This window comes from Camelina sativa, chromosome 12, assembly GCF_000633955.1.
Source record: "Camelina sativa cultivar DH55 chromosome 12, Cs, whole genome shotgun sequence".
NCBI lineage: Eukaryota > Viridiplantae > Streptophyta > Magnoliopsida > Brassicales > Brassicaceae > Camelina > Camelina sativa.
The window spans coordinates 26,216,419-26,226,002 of record NC_025696.1 but is presented as its reverse complement, the minus strand read 5'-3'; the positions used below and the strand labels follow the sequence as shown (position 1 = coordinate 26,226,002).

General features: G+C 39.7%; 1 pseudogene; it reads left to right on the top strand.

Annotated features, from left to right (window-relative positions):
* On the top strand, positions 7,308–8,099 carry LOC109127999 (annotated as a pseudogene).

The window sequence follows — 9,584 nt, the reverse complement described above, 5'->3', positions numbered from 1 at the left end:
CACCTTTTGTTTCTTGCTTTTCCATGTGACCAGGTTCCCTCCTAAGAACGTGCAATATCCGGTGGTTGAACGACAATCCCCACGGTCTCCGACATAGTCAGCATCGCAATATCCCACCAATTCGGTGCTTTCATTCCTTCCCATCCATATGCCTTGTCCCGGTAATCCTTTGATGTACTTGAGGATTCGATTTACCATGTTCCAGTGATGTCTAGTTGGGTTTTGCATATGTTGACTTACCTGGTTCACAGCAAAACAAATATCAGGTCTAGTAATAGTCAGATATATAAGCTTACCTACTAGACGTCGACATCGTGTGACATCTTCAAATGGAGCTGCCTCAAGCTCCCCCTTTCCGGCTGTCTTGTAGTTTTCCTCAAGTGGTGTAGTTACAGCCTTTGATCCAAGCTTTCCTGCTTCACTTAAGAGATCAAGTGCATATTTTCTTTGTGATAAGAATAATCCCTTATCAGATCGATATACTTCTATCCCAAGGAAATACTTAAGCTCTCCAAGATCTTTAATATCAAAAACTGATTTAAGAAACTCTTTAGTATCTTGAATGCCTACCTTGTCACTTCCAGATATGATGATATCATCAACATATACTAGAATGACTACAATACCTTTGTCACTTGGTAGTGTGAAGAGTGTGTGATCTGATTCGGACTTGCGGAAGCCTCTTCCAAGTAAGGTTGTACTCAGTTTGTGGTACCATGCTCTTGGTGACTGTTTAAGGCCATATATAGCCTTATTGAGCTTCAAGACTTTTCCTGGACCAATAGTGTCTTCTAACCCGGGTGGTGGCCTCATATAAACCTCATCTTCAAGCTCGCCTTGTAAGAATGCATTCTTGACATCCATTTGCCAAAGTTCCCAATCTAGATTCATTGCCAAGGAGAGAACGACTCTAACCGTATGTAGCTTGGCCATCGGAGCAAACGTATCTCGATAGTCCTCCCTGTACGTTTGCGTGAACCCGCGTGCAACTAGGCGAGCCTTATGGCGTTCGATCTCCCCGTTACTCTTATACTTAATAGTGAAGATCCAGCGCGATGTGACAGCCTTTTTCCCTTTTGGTAAGTTAGATTCATCCCATGTATGGTTTTTCTCCATAGCTGTTCGCTCCGCTTGAACCACATCACGCCATACCTTTTGGTCTTTGGCCTCCTCATATGTCTGGGGAACCCAATGATCATCAATTTGGCTAAGAAAGGCTTGGTGTTACGCCGGAAAGTGAGCCAGAGTACAAACTGCTTGAATCGGATGTTCTACTGCTGCATTGTTATAGTACACGCGATTGTTTTGCGAGGCAATCCGTTGGCTGTCTCTTAATGGTGTTACTGCCAGGCGTTGGCTACGTCGTAGTGGGATGACCTCCTCATGATCATTTTCCTCATCTCCAGCTTTGGTTGGTGTGCTTTCGTCCTCACTTTGCACCTCAGTTTCAACATGTTGTAATGTATCTTCATCGGCGTGTGTTGCATCTATCGGATCGGAGACTGGGTCAGGATCGGTAGATTGACTTGGTTCAGCTTCATTAGGTAGACTAGGCTCTCTTGGTAAGTTTGGCTCAGCTGGTTGTTGGTTGGCCCGATCATTTTCCACACCTAGCTGTTCAAGGATGATCCGGAGGTTTCTAGCCTTATCGGAAGCCGAGATAGATAAGTCTTGAAGATCTTCCCAATTTCTCTTATCATAAAAGCCTTGATGTTCGACAAACTTCACATCACGAGAGACTAGAACTCGCCTTGCTTCTGGATCATAACATTTGTAGCCCTTTTGAGCGGTGGAATAGCCAATGAACATTCCTTTGGTACTCTTGGCATCAAGCGTATCCCGTAATTCTCCTGGTCTTAACACAAAGCAAACACAACCGAATACACGAAGATGATCCAAAGTAGGTTTCTCTTTGTTTAATACCTCGAATAGAGAGACATCTCGCAAAATCTTTGTAGGCGTCCGGTTGATGAGATAACATGTGGCTAGAACAGCATCACTCCAAAAACGTTTTGGTACATGAGTATGAAACATCATAGACCGAGCCACCTCCATGAGATCCCTATTCTTCCTTTCGGCGACACCATTTTGTTGTGGGGTATACGGGCAGCTGGTTTGATGAATTATCCCATGTTTGTTGAGATGTTGTTTGAAAACATGACTTGTATATTCTCCACCATTATCTGATCTCAAAATCTTAATCTTGGCATTATAATGGTTAGTCACATAATTTTGAAAATTAATAAAAGCTTCAAGAACCCTATCTTTAGAAGGAAGCAAAGTTAGCCAAGTATACTTAGATTTTTCATCAATAAAAGTCACAAAATATTTCTGATTTTCTCTAGGTAAACATGGAGAGGTCCAAACATCGGAATGAACAAGATCAAAACAATTATCATAAATAGTTAATGACTTGGGAAAAACAGATTTGCAATGTTTACCAAGAATACAAGCCTCACATTCATCATTCGTAAAAGAAATATTTGGAAACATAAGTTCTAGAGCTCGAGAATGAGGATGTCCTAGTCTAGCATGCCAAATAACATTGTTTGCATTACTAGAAATTGAACTAAAACAAGAGGAATTCGGAGAAGATAAGTTTAGGTCCTTAAGCAAATGGAGATCATCTTGAGTAGAACCTTGACCAAGCACTTTACTTGTCTCAATATCCTGAAAATAAACCTCATTAGGTCCGAATATTGCATAGCAATTTAAATCAGTTGTAGCCCTTTTAACGGATAGGATATTAGAAGTAAAACTAGGCATGTAAAAAGCTTTAGATTCTTTGTCAAACAATTTTAAGTTTCCTATTCCCTTAACCGGTATTTTTTCACCATTAGCAATAATCACATTTCCTAAGGCAGGTTTAATGTCACTAATCAACTTAGAATCACTAATCATGTGATGAGATGCACCAGAATCAACTATAAGGGGTTTATTCGGTGTTAAAGCAAGAAAGGAGTTACCGGAAGCCTCCTTGAGGGCTTTGATGAGTGCATCAAGATCGGATCTCCTTACTAGCTCAGATGAAGCTGCTAGGGCAGTTCCATTTCCTCCGGATACTTGTTGGTTTGGTTCGGAGGTTGTTGCTTCGGTCACCATAGTCGATTGATGAGCTCTTGGTCCTCCACGGTTATTCATCGGTCAATTCACACGGAGGTGAGGGTGAAGGATCCAGCATCGGCTCTTGAAATGTCCAACTTTCTTACAATGCTCACAAATAGGTGGATTCTTGTCATCGTGTTTGAAGTAGCCTTTGTTCGCGGAAGCTATCTCCACCTTGTTGGCCATTGCAAGCTCTCCTTTGTTCCCAAACAAGCCTATTGAACCGTGTTCTTTCTGAATCTCGCTACACACATCATCAAGGTTTGGTAGTTTGTCCGACCTAAGGATGTGTTTGATGAGGTCGTTGTAGGAAGGATTCAAAGTAAGGAGTAGGCCGAACACCTTGTCTTGTTCTCGCCGCTCGTTCAAGATGACCGGATTGAGAGTGGCCGGCCGAAGCACCTCAAGTTCAGCCCAAAGAGATCGAAACTTCCCAAAATGTTTGGTGAACTCCATGTCTTCTTGGCTAAGGTTGTTAATGGCCCTCTTGATCTCAAATACTCGGTTTAAGTTGGTAGTGTTACCGAACACATTTTGCAAGGTGTCCTATAAATCCTTGGCTGTTTCGCAATACGAGTAGGCTTCGGGTATTGGAGCATCAATGGAGTTTTGTATGATGGCGAGAACACCTTGGTCTTCTTGGACCCATTTTTCCTCACCACTTGCAGCTACAGCTTTGTCGTCTTCGTTGAGCTCTTCTTTTTGAGCTTCATTTGATGTAATATGGGTCCAAAGCCCTCGGCCACATAGTGCCGTCTTTGTGGTTCTTGCCCACAAAAAAATAGTTCTCTCCTTTGAGAGTAACTGGAACAATCAAGGTTTTAGACCCTTCCATGTCGAAATAACCGTTGGGTAAAGCTATTGTCCAACGGATAAAGAGACTTGACTTTCAAAGTCGAAACAGAAAATGGAAAGAGAGATGAAGTGGAAGTAGTTGGTGGGTGTGAGATTTAGAATGAGGAGCATAACCGCTCTGATACCATGTAAGAATAGAAAGAACTACTAAGAGTAGAACAAGTGATCGAGAAAGAGAAGAGAATCGTAGAGTGTAAACGAGAAAGATAGAAAGAGAGTGTGGAGTGTAAAAGAATATTGAGAAGAAGAATTCTCACTTCTTACTAAAAATGGGTCCTAGTTACAATCTATTTAAAGACTATACAAAGTAGAATATTCTCTATAGATCCTCTGCACAAGTTACATGACCGAAAGTGACATGTCTTCCTTAAACACAGATGTGACTCCTATTTGACTTCTCTTGCTTCCCACTTGTGTAATGTCGACAATGGCTAGGTTAAGGATGGTTCTAGATCCTTTTTGACCGTTGGAGACTCTAGCTTGTGGACAGGACTCGCTGATCTTCTAATGTGTACGGACGGCCCATCATCGAAGGAAATCGATGCTCGGCATCAGTGTCGATCGACACAANCGAAAGTTACATGTCTTCCTTAACCACACATGTGACTCCTATTTGACTTCTCTTGCTTCCCACTTGTGTAATGTGGACAACGGCTAGGTTAAGGATGGTTCTAGATCATTTGTGACCGTTGGAGACTCTAGCTTGTGGGCTGGACTCGCTGATCTTCTAATGTGTACGGATGGCCCATCATGAGTTGGTTGTACAGACGTACGGACATGTACGGACATGGTGTGAGTTCTTATACCAAAAGTCTTCGATAACCTTTAGGAAGAAATTGGATCCATATATGAGAGGGTTATCGGGTTGTTTACAGGTATTGAACAGGAGGGAGGTGCCGGGAAGTATTTAGGTCTCCCAGAATGTTTCAGTGGCTCCAAGAAGGACATGTTAGCGTACATAAAGGACCGGTTAACTTCTAGACTAAGAGGTTGGTTTGAGAAAACACTTTCTTTGGGAGGAAAGGAAGTTCTACTTAAAGCTGTAGTGTTGGCTTTACCGGTGTATGCAATGTCCTGCTTCCGCTCTCGAACCATCAATGTAAGAAGATAACGAGTGCTATGGCTAGTTTCTGGTGGAATGCAGTAGAAGAGAAACAGAAAATGCATTGGGTTTCTTGGGAGAAAATGTGTAAGTCAAAGGACCAGGGAGGTTTAGGGTTCCGGGATATAGGACGTTTTAACCAGGCTCTCCTTGCGAAGCAGGCTTGGCGTTTATTGGATGCCCCGTCTTCGTTGTTGGCGCGGGTTTATAAAGCCAGATATTTCCCAACGACATCTCTTATGGAGGCTACACTTGGTCCACGACCTTCATATGCATGGAGAAGTATACTCTTTGGTAGAGAATTGCTGGAGAAGGGCCTAATGAAGTCTATAGGTAATGGTCAGGATACTAGTGTTTGGTTGGATAAGTGGGTATTTGATGATCTTCCAAGGAGACCGTGTAATAAGGAACAGATGATTAATCTGAATCTCCAAGTTTTTGAACTTATAACCAATCAAGGAGATTGGAACCTCCAGGCTTTACAAGAACTTTTTCCTCCTTGTGATGTAGCCAAAATCAGATCGTTCCCTCCGGACTCCTGCTTACATGATAGAATGGTGCTGGTGTATACTAATGATGGGAACTATTCAGTTAAGAGTGGGTATTGCCTGATATCTAAAGTTGCTGAGGGGTTTGGTGGAGAATCAGAAAGTTCAAAAGCATTAAATGCATTGAAAGGGAAGATATGGACAGTAGAGATGGCTCCAAAAATTAGAATGTTTTTCTGGAGAGTGTTATCAGGTGCTTTGGCGGTGGCAGATTGCTTAAGGAGTCATGGTTTGCAAATTAATATGGTCTGTCTGGTTTGCCATAATGGAGACGAAACTGTGTCACATGTTTTGTTTCATTGTCCTTTCACGATAAAGGTTTGGTCTGAAACTGCTTTGCCATTGCCTGTCCAAGGTTTTTAAGTATCAGTTTTGGAGAATATTGATTATTTGTTGTTGTTACTCACCAAAACTGAGATACCAACGAATATAAGGGTTGCTATACCCTGGATACTTTGGGAGATTTGGAAGGCACACAATGCGGTGGTCTTCAATAGAAGGAATCAAGATTCTCATGTGCTAATTGCGGGTGCTGCGGCAGATGCAGAAGAATGGTTAAAACAGAACAGGTTGCAAAATCAAGAACAAACTTTTGTTTTGGGTGGTGGAAGAGCTTTGGTTTTACAAAGGAGATGGACTAGACCGGCTGTTGGAACGCTCAAATGTAATTTATACGCTTCATGGGTCAATAGTCAGTCCTTTGCGGGTGGAACTTGGATACTTAGGAATCATGTGGGTGACGTGTTGTTTCATTCCCGACATGTTTTTTTACCGACAGTGAATCGAACTGCTGCAGAGCTGCAATGCCTTTTATGGTGTCTGGAGAATTTGCGGGACTTACAGATCTTATCATGTGAAGTCTGGATAGATTGTGGAGCAGTAACACGTGCGATCGAGAGACCTCAGGAATGGCCTAAGTACCGCTCAATTCTACGTAAGATTGATCAGGTAATTACTCAAATGCAGGTAGTGTCAGTTCATCTAGCTTCACCCAAGTCAAACGGAGTGGTGCGGTCGATTGCAAAGAGCGTTACACATGATGGTAAGTCAAATACATACATAGATTTGGGGGGTCCTGCCTGGCTACATGAGCAGATTGAACGTGATGGCCGTGTTTAATATCGAGATACCGAGTTTTTCGTATATTTTTGCAATTTATTTTAATAATTTTTTAAAATTATAAAAAAGGTAAAAACGTCCAGATTTTGAATCTCATTAATGGCAAAATAGTAATCCTAAGTCTGAGGAGAAAAAAACTTATCTAAAAATATTTTAAGGACAAGGGAGGTCAATTTTTGTGAGATTGAATGTGAGGTTTTTCGACTACTCCTTTAATATATTAGATAGATATGTATATTTTAATGTTTTTTAATTTATGTGAAATGTGTCAAAATGCCACTTTTTGTAAAACAGAATAATGTTCATGATCCCCACTCCTTTGATAGAAACAAAAAAAGGGTCCCCCACTCCTAGCTAGTTATGGTTAGTTATGGACTCATGACGGGTCTATAAACCTGATAACTAATCAAATTATAAAATTTCTGAAAAAAGTAATAAGGGCAATTCTCAAAAATAGCACCATTTTAAGTTTTTCTTCCAAAATTAGCATAGAGTCTCAGTATTCCAAAACTAGCACAAATTTATATCTTTTTAATTTAAAAAAAAAATTATTAGTTTATGCTCTGCCTCCACCGATTATGTACCTAAATCTCAGCTTCTTTGAGAAGCCACAAAAGTCGCCATGCTCGTACGAGTCAACACTTTACTCCACGGATACTCAGATTTCTGATTTGAGATCCTCGAAGCGATTACGAGTCTCCTCAATCACAACATCTCTCTTTCGCTTCCTCTCCGGAAGCTTCCGGCGATCTCGTCCTATCTCTTACATCGCCGGACTCCTCACCGCACGTCCTAACTCCAAAGCCAATTTTCAAGCGTTGTTAGCTGAGGTTTTATCCGTGATCTTCAAGGAGGTGATGAGTGAGAAGCCTGAGTTCATTGATCATCTGACTCATCGTTTGAAGCATCACCCTGGAAAAATTGTAGCAGCGGCGATAATGGAGCACGTCCCCGACGGAAACTCATACATGAAATTAGCTCATAAGCTTGACGACATGGATCCGTTGCAGAAGCCTCAAGCTACGAAATCGATTGAGAGTGAAAATAACTCTGTTAACGACAACGCGTTGATCGATGTTTTGAGGAACATGGCGATCCATGGTGGTAACTTCCAGGGAACATAGACCGGAGTTACTATGGATAACACGAGATTGGCCATTGTTGCGATTGGGAAGCTTATGTTTGCTCAATTCTCTGAGCTTGTTAATGATTTCTACAACATCGGACTTCCTTTGAATCTAACAGCTTCAAGTCATCCAAGTTTGGATTATGGTTTCAAAGAAGCTGAGATAAGTGTTGTTTATAAGAAACTTCTTCGATTGCTTCTAGGTGTTGTTGAGTACCTAGTGTTGACTCAGATTGCTTTATAAACGACTCATATTGCCCTTTTATGTCTCCACTTTTCTTCTAGTGATGATTGAGGTTGTTCTTAGGTTCATTCCATATTAATTTAGAAAAATTTGAGATAAATGGTTGTCACTTCATATTATCTAGTGAATCCTTAAAAGTACATTGTTCACACAAAGATTGATGCCAATTGTAGTTTTTTTTCCTACCGAAAATGCCAATTCAGGAAAGTTTTTTGAATTTCATGATGACATTCATAAAAAGTTTAGAATTCAGGATGAACTTCAGGAAAACTTTCATAAAAATCCTAGACATTGACAAACATGAGAATATGCACAAAATTGAAATTTTTACTCTTCATTGATGGAATAATCTTTGTCATATTGGGCTTTCATAAATGAATTTTCATTCATGAAAGATTGTGTGATGGTTTAGGAATGATCGTTTAACATTCATAATGACTTTCATTAAAAAAAAAAAAATATATATATATATATATATATATATATCACGCTGTCAGATTCTTCTTCATTTCCACATACATAACACATGAACACAACCCAAACCCACTCGTATAAATTTCACAAGATCTTAATCCCTTATAAAATGTCTGGATATTAGTAAACAGCCAAATATGCACAAAAATGATATAATTACCCCTCACTAATGGAGATATCTTCCACATATTACGACAAAACACTAAAAAGAGATTAATTTAGGAAAGATTCAATAATATTTAGGAAAGAAACCTTTAATTTCATAATACCCTTGATAAAATATTTAGGAAGACACAATATCAAATTATTACTCTTATACATATATAGATAAAATATTAGGATGTCCACAAAATAAAATCAGATATCCTCACTAAATGGAGCAATCTATGATACATTAAGGCAAAACAAAAATTAAATGATTCAAAAGCTCATTTATTGAGTTTTAGGAAGGATTTCATAATGTTTAGGATGACTTTCCTAAATATTCAGAAATCTCAAATATAGTAACGACAAAAACGAGAAGATCAATCCCATTCTATGCGGCCTTATCAATACTACAAGCCAACTCCATAACCAACGCAATACAAGCCGAAGACATCAAAATCGACGATGATGAAGAACTTTCTTACTCTTTACCAGTTGATTTTTCTCAATGACTTTATATCAAACACTTGGTATGCAATAACCTTGATGTCTAACAATGAGATATTAGCCTTCAAATACACATTTCAGCTTCAAGATTACCCATATTTTTCCATTTCATTCACAGTTCAAATTCTAATACCCAACAATTCAAGCCACCACTCATAATCAGACTTCATTCATTACCAACATTTCTCAACAGTTCTAATACCCAAAATTTTCCAATAGTTCAGATTTCATTCAATATCCAATAATTCCAATACCCAATATTTCATTTACTAAAAAACAAAGCCTAAGGATCTAAGTGGAGGATAAGCTTTAAGTTCTCTTCCACTTCCTTCATCCAGCAAAACATCTTTGTTTCTACTC